This window comes from Sorex fumeus, unplaced genomic scaffold (assembly GCF_029834395.1).
Source record: "Sorex fumeus unplaced genomic scaffold, SorFum_2.1 ptg000051l, whole genome shotgun sequence".
Taxonomy (NCBI): domain Eukaryota; kingdom Metazoa; phylum Chordata; class Mammalia; order Eulipotyphla; family Soricidae; genus Sorex; species Sorex fumeus.
This window is the reverse complement of record NW_026606108.1, coordinates 27,133,118-27,152,545: the sequence shown is the minus strand read 5'-3', so window position 1 is coordinate 27,152,545 and position 19,428 is coordinate 27,133,118. Positions and strand designations below refer to the sequence as shown.

At 39.7% G+C, this 19,428-nt stretch overlaps 1 protein-coding gene across 1 annotated transcript in view; it reads left to right on the top strand.

The window, feature by feature from the left end:
• Nucleotides 1–385: 385 nt before the first annotated feature.
• Nucleotides 386–19,428, top strand: part of MARCHF3 (membrane associated ring-CH-type finger 3) — a 177,633-nt gene continuing 158,590 nt past the window's right edge. Inside the window, exon 1 of the mRNA XM_056124354.1 lies at nt 386–755. The gene's annotated coding sequence lies outside the window, so the exon portion shown is untranslated. The remainder of the gene's footprint in view (nt 756–19,428) is intronic.

The following is a 19,428-nucleotide window of genomic DNA, read 5'->3' as shown; positions in this document are numbered from 1 at the left end:
CGGCTTCCTCCCACTGTTGGGGTTCCTCTGGGGAGCCAAGTTCCGCGTAGCCTACTGACACCAGGTGCGGGCATTGTCAACGCGGCTCGGCCAGAGCTTGGGGTGGGCTTTCTGCTCCACAGCGCGCTGAGGCGTGGCGGCTCCGGGGTGGAGGGCCGGCTCCCGACACCTAGGGCTTCTCTCTGGCGAGAGCCTTTTCAGGCCTCCACTTTGCTTCTGAGACGCCGAGGGTTCCCGCCGCAGCCGAAGCCACAGCGGTCGCCAGCAGTCTGGTTCCCTCAAGGCCGCCAACTTCCCAGCCGCCGGCGCGCCTCCCCAGCTAACCCCGGGCGGCGGACGATTGGTCGGCGGCGCGGGGGCGGAGCCGGGAGCTGGGCACCGCCCACGACCTCCGGGGGTCCGGGCACCGCTGTGATTGGTTGCAAGCTCCGTCAGTCACGGGTGGGGGGACGCCCCGCCCCCTCGGGGCCGACCCGAGGCTGGCTCCACCCTGACTACCTCCCGGCCCCGCCTCCCTGCGAGCCGGTGGCCTCAGCGCCGCGGTCCGCCTCATTCGCTGAGTAGGTCCAGGAATTGTCAGCGCGCCCCCGGTGGCTGCTGAGCCGGGCGCCCGTGGGGCTTGCCGTGCTCCCGGGGAGGTGCTGTGCCAATGTGCCCCGGTTCCCTGAGACAACAGCAGCGGACCGTCCAAAGCAACTCAGAATTCAGGACCCGCAGCAGGGACGTCGGTTTGCGATCCGGACTGGGCGAGAAGGGTGAGTGACCGAGCTCAGAGAGATCTGTTCCTTGGCCGCTGTTGGGCGACCGGAGAGCTGGCGGTGTTGGGGTGTGGGGGCGGTGGGGGGCGAGAGGGGCGGACCGGACGCGTCCCGTCGCGCGTCGGTCAGTCAGTCAGTCAGAGCGTGGCCGCGGTAGGAGGTCAGCGCTGCTGGCCGGGATTGAGTCGTCTCTGGCACAGACCCACTCCTGAACTTCTTGTTTGGAAGCGTCGCAACTCCGTCCGGACGCGGCTCGGCGTTTGCGATAACTTGGCGTGCGGTTAATTTGTCATCACTTAAGTGGGGCCCGGGGCTTTGCGGTGGCGACACGCTTGCCGGGCGGGCGGCCTCGGTGCCCTGTGATGCACAGAAAGTCGTTCCGAGAGGGTTCGCAGTCCGGGTCCTGAGAAATGAACCCGCCGCAGGAGCCCTGCGAGCGCGACCACCCGGACGTCGGGGTCTGAGCCATCGCCTGAGCCGGCTAGGCGGTGGCGTTTCTGAGGGTCTTCGGGTCTTCGGCGCAGCGAGAACTTCACTGACCTCCGGCGGGGCTCTCGAACTGGGGTTTAGCTACCCAGCAGTCGTCGATAGGAACCGGCAACGCGTTTGTTAAACTTTGCCATTGTTTTCTAGCAGCGCTGGAAGCCGCATCTCTCTTAGGTGCTCGGACCTCCGCATGCACCTGCAAGTGTGTCCCAAGGACTTTGCTAGGAAGGGTCGCGGGTGGGGCGCGGGGATATAGGAGCAGCTGACTGATCAGGGACCAGAGCCCCCTACGAGAGGTGGTGCAAGGGATGCCCAGGATGCTGGGCGGTGTTTGTTGGGGCACCTGTATGTTTTAAGTGATGAAGTGATGACAGGAAATGACAACAGGGTTCAAGGTTAAGCCTGCCACTTTGTGACTCAATCTGGACTATTTTTTCCCCTCTCCCCTTTTAATTTAATGATAATGGGATAGAATGACTTGGTTTTCCTGAGGGTCACGACATATCTGCAGTTTCTATTGTGCGTGGACTAATGGTTGAACACAGTATTTTCTGATGAGTCGTATTTGATGTGAATGAGAGTCTCTTGAGAGCACTAATTAGAAACCTGGGTATGGAATGTGGGGGTATCCTGATCTTTTGAGATAACATTCTTAAAGACACTGAGATGTAGAGCTATTTTTGCATGCCTATGCATGTGTACATGTGACTAAATATGTGCATGAAATCAGTGGGTGAATGAGTTGAGAACACATGAAGGGTGAAATTCAGCCTTGAACTTCTCGTTGGTGAAGAGAGACCCTCTGATCCGTAGAGTGCATGATGAGTGTGTAAGCATGTCTGAATCTGTCTGGCCTGTCTGGGTCAGTGTTATGTCCCTGAACTTTACGAGCATTCGGGACAGATGCCCCCTTCCTGTTTTACAGCCCAGCAGCCGCAGGCCCATCTGTTAAAACATAACATGTATACTTCAGTCAGAGAGGTAGAATGCACTGCAGGGAGGGGGCAAGCCTTAGGGGAAACTCATTGCTGCAAAGCTTTCCTTGAAAGTTCTATTTTCCTTCAACATTCAAGACTGAATCTATAATTTGGGTGAGGGGTGGGGGAAGGAGTGTTTAACTTCTCAGACATGACAAACTGTATTTTGTGAAATAAATACAGCCCTGCTCTGGGGGGAATTTGCGTTTATATGAGGAAAAATTAAAAAACACTCTCAAAAAGAGATGTGGTGTTTGTCACATCACCATGCAGCACTGGTTTACTGCTTTGCAGTAGCATGTATATCAGAAACTTATTCCTTTTGCTTCTCAAGAGAATGCATTCAGACTGAATTGTTTTCCACCCCCCTCCAAAAAAAGCGTTAATAGAAGTAAACAGCTTTATTACAAAGGCTGTTTAATCTACTAGAGTTAAGACTGCCTTAATAAATCTAATGAACATGTTTTTAGGAATTTATAAGTTCATTGTAAATTCATATTTGCTCTAATCACTAGTTGTAATGATTCACAATTTATAATTTAAAAAATAATAAAGAGAACTTTATCACAAAAATTCTGATGACTAAAAGGTGATGGGAGGAGTATAATAGCTTAATAAGTTCCTACAACCAAGTGACTGATACTTAAAAAGACTATAAATTCCTTTAATAGCCTAATTACTTTGGGTGACAAAATAAAGGCAATATTTTTAGACACATACTTGATATTTTCCCAAAAATGTGTAATTACATTTTAATAATGGTGTTTATTATATTGGCACATACACTAAAATTGTTCTTTAGAGCTCATCACAAAAAGTATTGCTTTCATTTTTATGATACTTAAACATTTGAGGGAAAATATTCAAATCCCTAGTCTGTAAATATCTTTAAATTTCTGACAGACAAGTAGACATTGTTAATCTCCCTGCCTTGCTGTGGATCATCTAAAACAATTGAGCTACTTAATTGTAATTTTAATTCATGGTCTCCACTCCAGCCTCTGGAATTCAGTTTGGGAGTCTGTGGTGGGGCTTAGAAATCTGCATTTTTAAAAACAATTGTCCCCAAAATGATTCTGAGACTAAGGACCCTTTCACCATTAACACCTTCTCAGAGTTTGAGAAACCCTGGGAAGGTATTTATGATATAAAAGAACACTCATGTTCTGTAAATTGATTTACATTTCAAATTTTCCAGGTGTAATTTTGTAGGACTTGTAAAATATATATGTTATGCTTTAACTTAGTCCTTAACACTAGTGCTTTTTGTCCTGTGTTTAGAAGTGTTTCAAGTTATCACCTACCCCATACTAAAGCTTCTGACTTGGAGAAGCTAGGTAATTTAAGACCCTTCCAGATCTAGTTCCTGTTTCCCTTCGATGTGTACTCTCAGTTCACTGGTTCCTCGGCATTCTCAGATGCTTTTGCCAGCCCTACTCCGCATTGTTAGGCATTTCTTCTAGGATAATAAAAGAATCCCAGTCATTAAAAGCTGTTCTGGGCTTGGGTTCTAGAATCTGAGCAAGGCTAATACAGATTTATCTATGGTGAAGGAGCTACTTCGGAAGTAATAGCTTAAACTCCTCTTGCTCTGGATAGGGTCCTGGGTCACCCCTGTAGCAGCACAGAAGACTTCATTTTCAGAAAGTCAGCTCAGAAATCTTTTGAGTTGGAAATGGAGCTATACTAGAGCAGATAGTGCACTTTACTTTCATTTGGTGGATCCCGATGCAATCCCTGACATCCCATATGTCTCCTGAGTCCAAGAGGAAGAAGAAAGAGGAAGAAGTGTTTTGAGCTTTTTGGTTAATTGAATAGACAGATTTCTTTCGACATCATACAGACCTGTGTTGAGCATTGATTGCTACCTTTCTTTCCAAATCAGTGAGAATTATTTATTTATTTGTTACTAGGGGTTCATTTTTTTTAGATTGAAAAGGTTTATTTTTTAATTTTTTATTTTTAAATTTTTATTTGTGAAAAAACATCATGCGGTACAGTTGTAAACTTACAAATTTTTGTGTTTGGTTTTCAGTTATACAGTGGTCGAGTACCCATCCCTCCACCAGTACCCATTCTTCACCACCAATGATCCCAGTATCCCTTCCATCCCCCCATCCCCCTATCCCACCCCGCCTCTGTGACAGGGCATTCTCTTATTTTCTCTCTCCGTTCGGGTGCTGTGGTTTGCAAAAGAGGGATTGAGTGACAGTCATGTTCGGTCTATAGTCTACTTTCAGCATGCATCTCCCATCCTGGGAGGATCCTCCCAACACCCTTTGCTTGGTGCTCCCTTCTCTATCTGAGCTTCCTTTTCCCCTAGCATGTGCACTGGCCTCCAAGCCATGGAGTGAAGCTCCTGGAACTTATCTCAACTATTCTTGGGTGTTAGTCTCCTATTTTGTTACTTTATATTCCCAAGATGAATGCAATCTTTCTATGTCTGTCTCTCTCTTTCTGACTCATTTCACTTAGCATGATACTTTCCATGTAGTACCACTTGTATGTTAATTTCATCTTTGCTAAGAGCTGCATAGTACTCCATTGTGTAGATTTACCAAAGTTTCTTTAACCAGTCATCTGTTCTCGGGCACTCGGGTTTTTTCCAGATTTTGCCTATTATGAACAGTGCAGCAATGAACATAGAAGTGCAGATGTCCTTTTCACTATACTTTTTGCCTCTCCGGGATATATTCCCAGGAGTAGTATTGCTAGATCAAATGGGAGCTCAATTTCTAATTTTTTGAGAATTGTCTATACTGTTTTCCAAAAGGGCTGAACCAGTCGGCATTCCCACCAGCATTGAAGGAGAGTTAGTAGGGGTTCATTTTTATACTTATAGTTTAAATAGGACATTTAGATAATTTCCACACATTTCAGACTGCCATAATTATCCATTTAAAACAACCGATAAGGTTTAAAAGAGAAGCTATCGGAAGTTGTTACCCTTCCTTCTTTCTACCAACAAGTTCCTAAAAAACCAAATGGCTTTTTAGAGGTCAGAAGTGCCAGGAATATTTACTTCCCTGATGACATAAAGGACGTAGATAAGCTGGGACACTGAACATGGATTGTTCCAGGCCACTGGATCATTACTGGGACTATTATGGAGCAATTTCTGTTTTAAGGAGTACTTGGCAGGCATGTTTATAGGTCACTTATCTTAACAGTCCTTTGATTGGGATGATTTTTTTCTACATTGTTACAGATGAGCAGACAGCAGCTGCAAAAGGATAATATTTAGATACTGTCTTTCATATTCAGCTATGTCACTAATTACTGAGAAGTTTGGCCTTGTATTTTTGAGTTGCTTTTATTTAACATTAGGATGATATGATGAGGTTGTGCTTAGTCATTCATATCTCCTACAATTTTTTTACCTCTTCAAAACTTTTTTATATTGAATTTCACCTTGCAACATTTTTTAAAATGCTAACCATCATATATGATAATTACTTCATGACCATGACCATAACCAGACAGCCTTGACCCAGAATGGATAATAATTTGCCAAAGGTCACATAGTAAAATGGCAGCAGAGCCTGTACATAGAACTCTTTGGACTAATACATTAAATATGTACTATTTGTTATTGTACTACTGTGTCATGCTATCATGCTATTAATGTTTGAATGATGGCAAGTTAGAGTGTATACTAATTTGCCCAAATTTTGCATGATTAAATGCACCTAAAATAAATTAAAGGCTAAGGTATAAGTGTAGGCCCAAATTACACAATGGAACCTATTTGTGGCTAGTTTTTAAAAAACTACAGTAGATTGCTACTTTTCTTGAAATTGGGCCATAAGTCATTGCAAACTTCTATGCAACAGTTCTTAAGCTTCTTTTTAAAACCATAACATACTTTTAGAATATAAGTGTCATTTGATAAATTCCTTTCAAGTGTTTGACCCTCTTACCCTTATTCCTATGGCAAATCTACTTACAAAAATTCAGTTTTCAATCAACTTGACCTTTTAATATCACATACTGCTTAAATTTTAGGCACTTTTTACCATTTCTCTTTCTCCCCAAAAATGCTCCCTCAACAGCTTGTCTTCACTCCAATTTTTGTAGTCTCATAACATCATCCGAGGAGAAAAGTCATTGAGCAACAGAAATTTTACTCTAGTTTTATAAATTGAATGATAATAATTGTAAGGAAAAAAGATAATGGGTAATATTAGAGTGGTGGTGATAAGTGTGTCGTATTAGGTATTCCCAACTTAAAGTTTCCACAAGAAACTTAAGAGTCAGATGAATAAAGTTACAGATTCACTTATCTTTGGCGTTATAGATATTCTCTTGATATAAACTGAGAAAAACAACAGAAGACTACATCATGGATTACAAAAGAGAAACAAATGTTAAGCTCTGAGGTAAAAATAGCCAAAAGTAAAGAGTAGAGGGTAGGGTGGGATGGGGAGAGGGGTGGGAAAGAAATACCTTCAATAAAATGTGAGGCAAGGTGGTAAGAAATTTATAGAGATGCTGTTGGTTTGGGGTTTCTTAGGGCATTGATTCTGTTTTATATTGTCTCCACAACCTGCTCACCCTGCTTGCTTTAAATAATTTATTATAGCAGCAGGCCTTCCTCTGGTTAGTTTCTTTTTTTATAACTTTTGCCGTCTTATCTCTGGATCTAATCAGGGGCATATATAATAATGTGGCTGCTCAAGAGTACTTAGGAAACACTCAGGATCGATATCACTACATTATAAACCCGTGGCTATTCTGTTCTATTTTTCAGTGTTTTCTTCCCTGTTATATATTAATTCAGTACCTATGTTCTAAACAATATTTTATTAATCCTTGCACAAGAAGACTTCTGAGCTCATTCTTCTTGGCTGGAGCTATCTTTTGTGCAATCCATCATCATACCACCATTGATCTAATGATGTATTTATTGTTCACTATCGCATCACTGGCAAGAAACCCAGTATGTTTCTAAAATTTTGATTAAAAAGAAATCAAGTTTTTGTGAGGTGTAGTCATCCAATTATGTTAGCAGCTGCCAAATATATTTTTGCTAAAATATACACACATTTTTCAAGTGAGAAAATAAGATCTTTTTAAAAGCTTTTAGGAGCTTTTTTGCTGTGAAATAAGCAGAATAAAAAGATTCATCATAATTAGAAAAATTGTGAGAGCCAGAGAGATAGTATACGAGATAAGGTGCTTGCCTGGAATGCTGCTGACCCTATCCCCAAACCCGTTACCTCATGTGGTCCCCTTGAGCACAATCAGGGATTACTCCTAAACAGGGATTACTCCTAAACAGCTCCTGAACACCCCAGATTATGACCCCACCCACTGTTCCAAAAAGGAAAAGTTTGAGCACACTACCCAGTTTAGCCCAAAAAAAAAGCACAGCATTGTTTTTCTAGGGGATACTACTTTATCTTTTTAATTGATAATAATAAAAACAATGATGGTGTGAACTAGCTCCAGTCCTTAAATGATCTACCAGATAATCATTATAAATCAGAGTGAAGTAAAATTAATTAACAAAAAATGTAATACGTATAATGAGTATCACCATTCCTATACTTCGCTAATTCAAAATTCATTTCTAGCACTAGCACCTTTGGGAAGCTTCTCTCTCTTATCTCCTGTTATCTATCACTACAGACCAGGGCCACTTGCAGGCAGGAACCACATCTTTCTTCATGTGGCTTCTCAAGAAAGGGTAAACAACATATAGCCACGAGTGTCCTAGAAGCTATAAAGAATTAATTTGCAAGGCCTAAAAGGGATATTCAAGAGGATAGTTACCAGAAGTTGGAGTGGTATCAGATTGTTTCTAATGCTAGGCTTGGACTTTAGCAGGAGCCTGCCGTGGCCCCTCAAAGAACTCTCATCTGTTCCTGCTCCTCCTTCAGTTGTCTCTCTGCTTCATTCCTGCCTTCTTTCTGCATTTCTGTTTTGTTCTCTTCAAGGGCACCTTCAACACTCCACATCCCACCCCACAGGGTATCTATTCTCATTCTTGCCTTCCCTATAACTTTTCACATGCCTTGAAAAAACAGCTGATTCATGGGCCCCACATGGAGACTTGGAACAGCCCCATTCTCGTTATCTTTTGAAGTCTCAGATGGCTTAGTTCCTTTCTCCGTCCATGAAAGTGACTAATTTTTGCTTATGAGGAAGCCCTCATGAGGAGACTTTAGAGAAAGAAGATTATGCTAGGACAGCTTGTGGTTACTATTATCTAAAGTTCAGCATACTAGGAACATTTAATATTTGTTAAGGAAAATTTTGAAAACAATTCCAGCAGATAATTATTTAGAGACTGTTATAATATTTTTTCATTTATAAATCTATTCAAAAAGCATCTCTATGTTTATGATGTTGTCTAGTATTATATGGCTTTGGGAAGCACTAATTTTTCAGCCTAAGAGCTGGCATACTAAGGGTCTTGTACAGACCATATGTTCAGGAAGAATTTATGGATAAGATGAATTAAGCATAATTGCCTGAGGTCAAGGCCATTAGGATAGCCCCTTTATGTCACATCTTAACCAGTATTGAATTTCTACAAAAGAGGTAGGACCCCTATTTTCTGTCTCATCTGGGAGATAAAACCTCACTTAACATAGGTGCTTTCTTCTTATACCTGCCAAGAAAATATCATTAGAAAATTGAGTTATGACATATAAAAGATATTTAGTTCTTAATGGCAGAACAGAAGATGATCCAATCATTAAATGGTCATGGATTCAAACACTGCTTTTTTTTTAATTGTTTAAGTCAAGAGCACTTGCCCCTGAATGTTAAGGCTTCTGTTCCTGGACTTGTAATGACTTGAGGAAGGCACAGTGATGGATAGAGGAAACTTATTTCTTGCCAGTGGAGGTCCTCTTTGTGGTGTTTTGCTTTGGTTTTTTCTCACATTTGCTTTTCTCAATGACAAATCTGCTTCCTGCGTCCTCTTACATGTGGTGAAATATGTATGTATATATACATATATATATATATTCAGAGAGAGATTCTCAACCCAAAAGATCGCATTCCTAAACTTTTAAATTTATATAATTTCATCTCTCCATTTAGCCCCACCCTCCAATAGTGTTCTCCTTTCCTGAGCATTCTCTTTACTTTCTTTTTAGGTAAGAACTCTGTAAAACTTCTGTTGTGATCAACTACCATTAATCTTTTCCCTGTGGAGGTAATTGTATTGTTGACCATTTTCTTTTCTTTTCTTTTTTTCTTTTTGGGTCACTCCTGGCGATGCACAGGGGTTACTCCTGGCTCTGCACTCAGGAGTTACTCCTGGCGGTGCTCGGGGGACCATATGGGATGCTGGGAATAGAACCCGGGTCGGTGTGCTATCTCCCGAGCCCCCTTGTTGACTATTTTCAAAGGAGTTTCCTATAGCATTCAGGTGGATGTTTCTGATGGGGGGGGAAAAAAAGAATCACAAACAATGTAGCTTCTCCTCTCCAGGGTTTTGCATGCTCTGACAACCTTACATAGTGCAAAAGTAATGAGCCTCACAAAACCTCTCTTTTCACCTACCTTACCTGTACTTACCCCCTCACTCTTACTGCCTCCTGCTTACTTTGATATCATGAAGAAGCAAGATCAGTAGGTTCTTTTAAAAACAGTCATCTTCGTTACAACTAAAGAGATGATGCTTTCTACAGAAACCAGAATGGGCTTGCATAGGATAAGGAAAAGAAGGGCAGGGCTATGCCAAATTCTTTAGAAAAAAAAACCAGCCTGGTAGATCAATGTGTGTTTAGTTGATAAGTTCTAAGTTTCTTTTCTAACTGACTAGGTCTGTTTCTCTTGTGAAACTGTGTTGTTACCTTATGGTTAATGTCAACAGTTGTCACTTCTTTCAGTTCTCTCTCCTGTGTTTATTTTGCTTGATTTTAATTTTTGATGTTTCAAGGTGTTTTTCTTCCTGATTTCCTTACTTAAGTTGTGTTTTTACTGACCTCTTCAGGTATTTTTTAACTTCTTTTCTGCCCCTGACAACATCTCACAGTTAGATACTATCCTCACATTGAATGAATTTCCATTTTCTCTGCAGTTTAATAATGAAGACATTAAGTGGAATCCTGATAGTGACCCTTTCAAGAGCTACTGCACCATTTACTATTCTTTTTAATTATGGTCTCTTAAGCAAATTTTTACCAGTTATAATGTTCACTCCATTTTCTAAGTGATGTTTCTAAAATACTGTACAAAATTATGAAATCTGTGTGCATTACATTTTCTGCCCTCCATTATGTGCTAAATTTATAATTTTCCTGTACAAAAATTGCTTATTATACTGGAATGGTTAATTTGGTTTTCAGCCATACTGCTTTTTCTGCTTATTATTATTAGACATTTATATAATCTTTTCTTTTCCTTCATTCCCAACCCCCATTAGCAGCTACCCAAGCAATAATTCCTCTCCATCTCTTCCCTCCACAGTCAATTATCATCTCTGATTTTTTTTGGTAGATGGATACTTTATTTTACTGGCCCCTGATATTTTCAGCTTAAGAATAAATCTATGGAAATGAAAAAAATAGCCAGTGTCCTTGGATGCTTGTGATATTTATCCCTTCCTTTCCAGGCATCTCTGCCTCCTGACTACCAATAACATCTTTGCACCTCTTCTCTGGAGTGTTTATTCCCCTTAATCCATCCTCTTGCTCTAGTGGTGTGTGAATTTGTTTCTTTCCTATCTGACCTGTTCCTTGTCTCTGTACTAAGCCTGAGGGTCTCTATTGAAATTCTTGTAATTTGAGGACTCAGAATTGGTACCCTAATGGAACAAGGGACCAATGAGAGGTGGACTTCATTTAGGTCTGAATGTCCTAAACAGGCAGAAGGGAAAAATCAAAATTGATTATCAGATAAGAAAATCAGAGAGAGAGAGAGAGAGAGAGAGAGAGAGACCTTTTATGATCATCTACCCATGTCAAGTATCATCTCTCTATTGTGACTGCTAGATGTTTTTCCCTTGGACTTTTCCAGGTAACCATCTCAGTGTTGTGAATTAATGTGCTATACCAACTCATGTCCAACATAGTTGGCATTCCCTATCTTGAGATTAAGTCATAATTCCTAGTTCCAATCATACACCTACCCAGAGACCAAGAAAACACTGCGCTTCAGGGTGGAAATGTGCACTTCAGTTCATCTGCTAGGAAACCTGTACAAAAGACTACAGTTCATATTTACCTAAAATATAAGGAAGTGAGATGCAAGGCAAGTGGCAGGACTGGTAGATTCAGTGACACAATGACATCATCGAGGATGCCAGTTCCTTTCATCTCTCTACCTCTGTCATCCCCAGGGACTATTTCACTCATGACTGCTTTTCTTGTTTGCAAGATGACTGCATCCATTCAGCTGTCACTTGCAGGCATGACAATATCTATCCCACAGAAAATGGGTCTCCTGTCCTTCTAGTGTCTCCTTCTGAAGAATTAAAATATTGCTAAAAAGAATCTTATAATACCTCTCTTCTTTTCCTATTGACCAGAAATGGATCACATACCCAGATCACAGTTCCTAGCAAGATGGTGAATTTGAACAAAACAGGTGAATTTTAATAAAACCACCATTCTGTTAGTATAAAGGAAGTATGCGTGGAAGCGTGAGGGGGCAATCAGTGTTGTTCTGCAATTTAAATATCTACTACATGTTATACCTTGGAAAGAAATTATGAGATTCCTTATATGACTACTGTATAGTTGGTAGATATTGCTGGATTGCTACATATTTCTGGACACAAAATGACAAGGCTAGGTTGACAGCAAGAGAAAAGCCACAATACAGACTAATTAAGGACAGAGAGATGAGCCAGGATCAGTAATTATTCTGATTGGAACCACAATAAACCCTAATGAATCTGAATGTGCTAATTTATGTCTATTTGGACTCAATGAGCATATGATCTTTTCTGAACAAAAAAAGATTAAAATAATTTGCTTATTTCTCAATACTATATTTCTGATATGTTATTTGTCAGTATAGATCTATTTGAATGTTAAAAAATTTAACTTTATTTACATTTCATTGCATTAACAATGATAATTCCTGATGGTTGTAAGTAGCCATTGTTTATCGAGTGCCCTTTTAGAAATTAGGGATTTAGTGTCCATGAGAAGCTAGTGCTTTTCTTAGGTCACATGGCTACTGCATAGTTAAGTAGGATTTAAACTCATATCACCTACTGACAGCGCTCTTTTTTTTTTAATTTTATTGAATAACCGTGATATAGTTACAAGCTTTCATGTTTGGGTTACAATTACACAATGATCAAACACCCATCCCTCCACCAGTGCATATTCCCCACCACCAATATCCCCGGTATACCCCCCCCTTTCCCACCCTCCCCTTGCCTCCATGGCAGACAATATTCCCCATGCTCTCTCTCTACTTTTGGGCATTATGGTTTGCAATACAGACTCCGAAAGGGAATCATGTTTGGTCCTTTATCTCCTTTCTGCACACATCTCCCATCCCATCGGTTCTCTACTGACAGTTCTTACCTGCTTTCTGTGACTTTCCAGTCTCAAGATCCAAGATCCTTTAAGTGAGAAAGCCCTGCCCCTCTTTGAGTGCATTTCTTACTCTCTTGTGCTCTTTCAGATTTCTGTCAGTCTCTTTCCTACCACTAAAACTTTGTATTTATTAGTCCCCAGGTTGGGATTATGAGGGTATTCGTGTTTTTTCATATGTTTTTGGTTTGGGGGCCACTCCTGGTGGTGCTCAGGCCTTACTCTTGGCTCTGTACTCAGCGATCACTCCTGGCAGTGCTGAGGGGACCATATGGGGTGCCTGGGATCGAACCTGGGTCAGCACCCAGCACTGCAAGTACCCTACTCCTTTCCATTTGATCTCACATCCTCCATTCCTGTGTCCACATTCTTCCTATTTAGGGATTTTCTTCACTAGTGCTTCTCAGGACTGTCCTAGCTTATCTGTCTGTCCCTTTACCTATATCTCTGTCTTTGTTCTAATTTTCTTTCTTTCAATAGACTTCCCCTATGTCATATAATTTATCTATTTGCTTGTTTTATTCAATATTGCCCACTAGAATGTGAGTTCCATTAGGGCAGACCCCCCTGACTATAACTGTAAAGGTAATGACCAAACAAATGAGTAAGCTTTTGAAACAAATATTTTGAAGTCTTGACCTCTAACAAACCACAGCTAGTTTTTACTACACTAGGAATAAGGTAGGATGTTGGTTGTCATTTGAACTGAGTCTCTTTGGATTTTTTTACTATAAAATTTAAGATTAACAAAACCTACTTTATCTGTGCCTTTGAGGGTAAAATACATATAGATATCAAAATTGTATCTATATGTATTTTCTTTTAGAAAAGATACTTACTGTAGTAGAACTGCTTAAGAATTCAAGAGGGTTTAGTACAAGAAGTAAATATGAGTAATACTCCACTTTAATTTTTACACTGTATTAGTTTTGAGGATGCCAACCCCTTTTTTCTAATTTTATTTTTACAAAATTGTTCATAATAATTTATTACATTTAATATTTGAACACCAATCCCACCACCATTACACCTTCCCATCACCATATTTCCAACGTTTCCAGCCCCAAACCCTGCCCCCAAAGCAGAATCAAAGTAATTCATTTTGTATTGATTGTCATGAATAATCTGCTAAAAATGATCCAAAAAAATTTTCTTAGAGGTAAGTGAGTGAAGATTCTTGTATTTCACCCAGGAGCCATTAGACCCAAAGAGGTTAGTAACATGTTAAAGATTGAGCCTTGTGTTAGATAGATAGATAGATAGATAGATAGATAGATAGATAGATAGATATCTGTATTAAATCTATTTCCCCGAAGATTTATTGCCTTCTGCTTTAAACCCCATCAAATGTGGTGTGCTACTCTTGGTGTATCAGTGGTGTAAAGTATGAGATGTCATGGCTGCACAGTCCAGGAATAGATTCACTCATGGGTGAAGCTTGTTTGAGTGTGTATAGAGTGGCCATGAACATGGTAGTGATAGAGTTCTGGAGGTTTTTGACTGCCAGGCTGGCTTTGTTGGGGCGGAAAGGGGAATTCACCTGAAACAGCCTGATATGGGGTCTGGATCAGCCTGGTGCAGGGTCTAGAAGATACCAGCCCCTTTAATTGGGCATAAAGTCTTAAAAAATAATGGTATACAAAAGAGGTCAAATTGTATATTTGGATTATTATAATTGCTGGATAATTTGCAGTGGTAAATTTACTTAAAATTGTTTACTCAGCTTACATATAATTTTTTCATTTGAACTCCTGCACTACAAAAATAATTTTTAAGAACTGTTTCCTTAATAATTCTGAGGTAATTATGAAAATACAAACTAAATAATAGCTTCTTGTTTGATATTAATTGTGAAGGGATTGACCAAAATGAAGCTGAGTGCTTTCCTTCAAACTCCCTTTTCTCTGGCTTTTAACTCAGGACCTTCTCCATTAAAGATGCTCTTGTGTTTTTCCTTACCCTGCCATTCTGTAGGCTGCTGTGTCATTTGCTAAATCTGTTGTGAGCCATTATTTTCTGAGGCTTGCAGTGTGACTTTATCACTCAGCTAAATAAATCATCATTTCAACTTTGACAAGAGCTTCACTTTCCCCTCCTACCTGCTCATCTTCCCCAGATCTTTCCCTAGATGACCTCAAAATCTACAGTAACTCTATAGAGAATATTAGTCTAAATCGGTCTCACCCCGTTTTCTGCCTTCTGGGGTTCCCACAATCACACAAATCTGCTGTAGTCTCGTTACTATGAAATATACTTCTCATTTAAATTCCCCAATCAGATTTCCAAGAGCAGATCTAAACATTATGGTAGTAGTACACATTCTCTATTTTTGAGTAATTTTTTACCCTAGTTCTTTAATCTTGTTTTCATGTTTTATATTAGAAATAAGTCAGGAAACACGAGGAAGAGAGGGAAGAGGATGTTTGAATTCTTCTGTTCATATTATCCTTTCTTCCTATGTATTTTGTTGGGAAACCCCCTTCCCCTCACCTTACCAACCAGGTTGATTTGGATATAGAGTAGAGTAAAAAGACAATCAGGATTAACGAGATTTGTAAATAAAGAGGTGGATCAATAAATGTATCATTTTTATTTAAGTTAGACAGGTGCATGGTCTGTGTAAGCCCTTGAAAGCTTGCCTTGACAAGGTAGATTTCATATACAGAAGATTGGCTCTTTCATGGCTCAACAAAAGTCTCTTTTTCCCCTTTCTAAGCTGTGTGGGTGGAAAATAGCACCAGGTTGTACAAAGAAAACATATAGCAAAAGCTGTAGCAATGCAAAAGAATCCATAATGGTACACACACATTGCTGGAAGACTTCCCATATACTTGGGTTGGGGGGAGAGATGTCAGTGAAGTTGCTTTGGCAGAAGCAAAGTAGGCCATGTTCTTTTCTATGTGAACACTCTACTCTGAAAGGTTTTTATGATTCACAAAAACAACTGCTTTCGAGCTGGTATAGCCACAGTTTTTAAAATTCACACAAGTAGGTATATTGCAGAGTCCTAACATCTGTGTAGGAGATTTGGTTCAGTGTCAGGAATTTGCTTATTCACAAATGACACAGAGCAAGTATTCTTCATTAGAGTTATGGGTATTTTCTTTATATTTCTGTAGGATTTATGGATCAAAGCTAGCAAGAAAAGATTAAAAAATTTGAAGTCATCTCTAAATCTTAACATAATTTTGTTAGATTACTTAAATATATCCAAGTATCTACAGTGATGGCTATTTTTCATAATTTTTAAAAGCTATGACAGTTTCACTTTTCTGGTAAATCAGCTCTCCTGAGTAAATATCAGACATTTTTGTAAGACTTTTTTGCTAGATATTTATAATCTTGTGCATTGTTATTAGGGTTGTTGTTGGGATTTTTTTGATGGGGGAAAGGGAGAACTTTTAGTATTGCCTTAATTTTATCAGACAAAGCAAATCTTGTGACTATTCTCAAACAATTCTATTCAATTTCTGAATGTTTGTTTTTGTCTATTCATTTATAATCATTAATGATTTTTACTTTTCTAAGGATTTTAAACCTAAGTGGTATCAACAGTGTTGTTTATCACTTTCAGTAAGCCATTTATGTTCAGTTCTTCAAACAAGATAAGTAACAAGAATGTAAGTTTTTCACATTTTGTAAAGTTTTTAACTTACAGATACTGATACACTATCAGCTTTTCTTTTTAAATATTTTTAGGCACCATAGTTTATAGTGTTGCTAATAGCAGGGTATCATGCAAAAAAAAAAAAACCATTCCAAGACCACATTTTCCATCAAAGTGTCAACTTCCATCCACCATGTCCTGGAATCCTGCCCGGCCTTTCCCCCAACCCTCCTACAGTGAAATACTTCCATTAAGTACCACTTCTCATTTTCTGTTGCCTTTGAGTATTTGTTGTTTCTCTAGTATGTTACTTTATATAGCACATATGAGGGAGATCATTCTGTGTCTCTCCCTCTCCTTCTGACTAATTTCATTCAGCATGATACTCTCTAGATCCATTGATGCTGCTGCAAATTGCATGATTTCTTCTTTCCTTATATACAGCCGGCCCTCCTATAAAAAAGGTAAAAGCTTTGTTTTTAATGAATGATGACTATTACAATGTTTCTAAATGACAAATCAAGACAGAATTAGTACAAAACAATATATTAGTGTGGATATCTTCAACTGAAAATCATTTTAAATGTTTCATGCACTACACTTTGTGCTAAATATAAAAATAATTGTGTTTCCTATGTGTGAGCATCAAAAGCCTTAGTTGAAAAATCACATGGTATAGCAAGTAGGTCACTATTGATGGTAGAACATGAGACAGGAAATGTCACTGCTAAGATTAGAGACCCAAGCATTATATCTTGCCATGCTTGCTGCCTTGTTCATCCTACAAAGCAGAAAAACTCAATAGGGTATAACTAACTTTAAGCCAATTTCAAAGTATTAGCCAAAATAGCCTTTTAATCTGCCATTTACTTTTGTTTCTAGATAACTCACTTTCCCAGTTGGGTAAAATAATTGAGCTGCTTGAGTTTGCACAGTGGGAGATCTCTGAATACAGCCTTTACATTCCCAAAGTAGACTAGGAAGCAATAATCTGCCACACACGCAAGTGTGTGTGTAGTGTGTGTGTGTGTGTGTGTGTGTGTATCAGTAACACTAGATTTACATCATGTTTGACATCACAAGGAATAAACAACAATTGAAACACAACCTCTTAAAATCTAACTTACCTCCATCTTTGAAGGTGAGGCAATGTAGAGATATGGGGAGGATCAATAATCTTTTCCTTTATTTTTGTCTAATCTGGACTGGAGTGATAGCACAGCCAGTAGGGCGTTTGCCTTGCACATGGCTGACCCAGGTTCGATTCCTCTGCCCCTCTCGGAGAGGCCCACAAATTACCGAGAGTATCTCACCCGCACGGCAAAGCCTGACAAGCTACCCGTGACATATTCAATATGCCAAAAACAGTAACAAGTCTCACAGTGGAGATATTACTAGTGCCTGTTTGAGCAAATTGATGAACAACTGGAGGACAGTGCTACAGTGCTTTGTCTAATCTAAGAATGATTTACTACATATCTGAGAAGTTTATATTACAGGAGGCATCTAGTTTTTATATTTTTACATATTCTGTTTTTAAAAATTATTTTAAATTCTAAAAGTGGAAGTCCGTGCTTTCTTGTATCTGCCGCATGAAAGAAACATTATTTGGGGGGATAAAATCAAGATGGAACCTTGGATTTTGAGAGAAGTCATCCCTCATGCTAGATTAAGCAGCTAAAGTCAGGCCCCAAAAGTTGGCATTTATTTAGATGAGAAGATGGAAGTATGCCATGAGGATTGAATTTGAATCTCTTGTTAGAGCACCAAGTATTCATTCATTTCTGTGACACTGGGGTTGTCACAGAAATACCTTCCTGGCTTATAAATTCTGTGCACTCTCTCTGTATGTTAGTTTCATTGCTTGAATCTCAAACCTTTCAAGTCTCATCTTTTCAGATTTGATGGATACATATTAAAATACTCTACTTTGGACTGGTATTGTTTCTTGCAGGTGTAACTTTTAAGAGCAAAGTGAATAACAAAGAAGCTCAATAAAAAAAGATATTTTGATGGTGTTACTATGTCTTGGTTTCTTTTCCAGCTTAAGCACAGAATCTAGTTTTGTATGTCTAATCTATGGATTATATGTTGGAAAAGGTGTTGAAGTTATGTAGCTCACAGACATCCCTCCAAGATAAAAATTATGGGAGTGTTTTCTAATGGATAGTAAGAGAAATGTTACCTTCTGAATGGAGAAAACACAATCTAACTGTGGCAATTTGGCCCATTGTATATACCTCTTTTTGCCTGTCGTGAAACAAGTAGGTTGGGAGCTACATAGATCATTTTTTAGCTAAATCCTCTGTCAGAGAATGTTAGTGGACAAAGGTGAATAGAACATTATGGTAAATGTTTAGGAATGTCTACAATAGAATTTCACAGTGAAATAAAGTTTCAACACTATATGGATAACTTCCTTTCTAGTTTCAACACTGTGTAGATAACTGGTAAATGTCTAAGTTTCTCTGTGCCTTATAGAACCCCTTCCCATCTTATCACTTAATCATTTAACTTCCCATTAGTTGTCGATTTGCTCGAGCGGGCACCAGTAACGTCTCCATTTGTCCCTGTCACGTGCTAGTGTAGCCCAATGGCATCTGTTCGCTCTGGGAACATGAAGAGCCTCAAACCGATAGTTCATGATCTTGATGAAGAAGTCTGACCATCTGGCAGGTGGGTGGCCACGCGGTCTTTTGACATCCTGTGGAATCCAGTCGGTAACAGCTCTAGTCCAGCGGTCGTCTTTAAATCTCATTACGTGACCAGCCCATCTGATTTTTGACACCTTGGCAAATGAGACAGCATCCTTGATTCTTGATCGTTGATGGATGTCGGAACTCCGGATTCTTTCTCTCATTTGAGTGAAATGTGATATTCCAAGCATAGCTCTTTCTATTCTTCTTTGGGATACCTGAATAGCGTTCTCATCCTGTTTACGTAGGGCCCAGCTCTCTGAGGCATATGTTAATGCAGGAAGAACAGTGGAATCAAAGAGATGTGCCCGGAGCCGGAGGTTCTTCGTCCTCTTAGCTATTTCTTCGACGTTCTTGAAGGCGTTCCAAGCCGCTCTCTTCCTCCTGCGCAGCTCG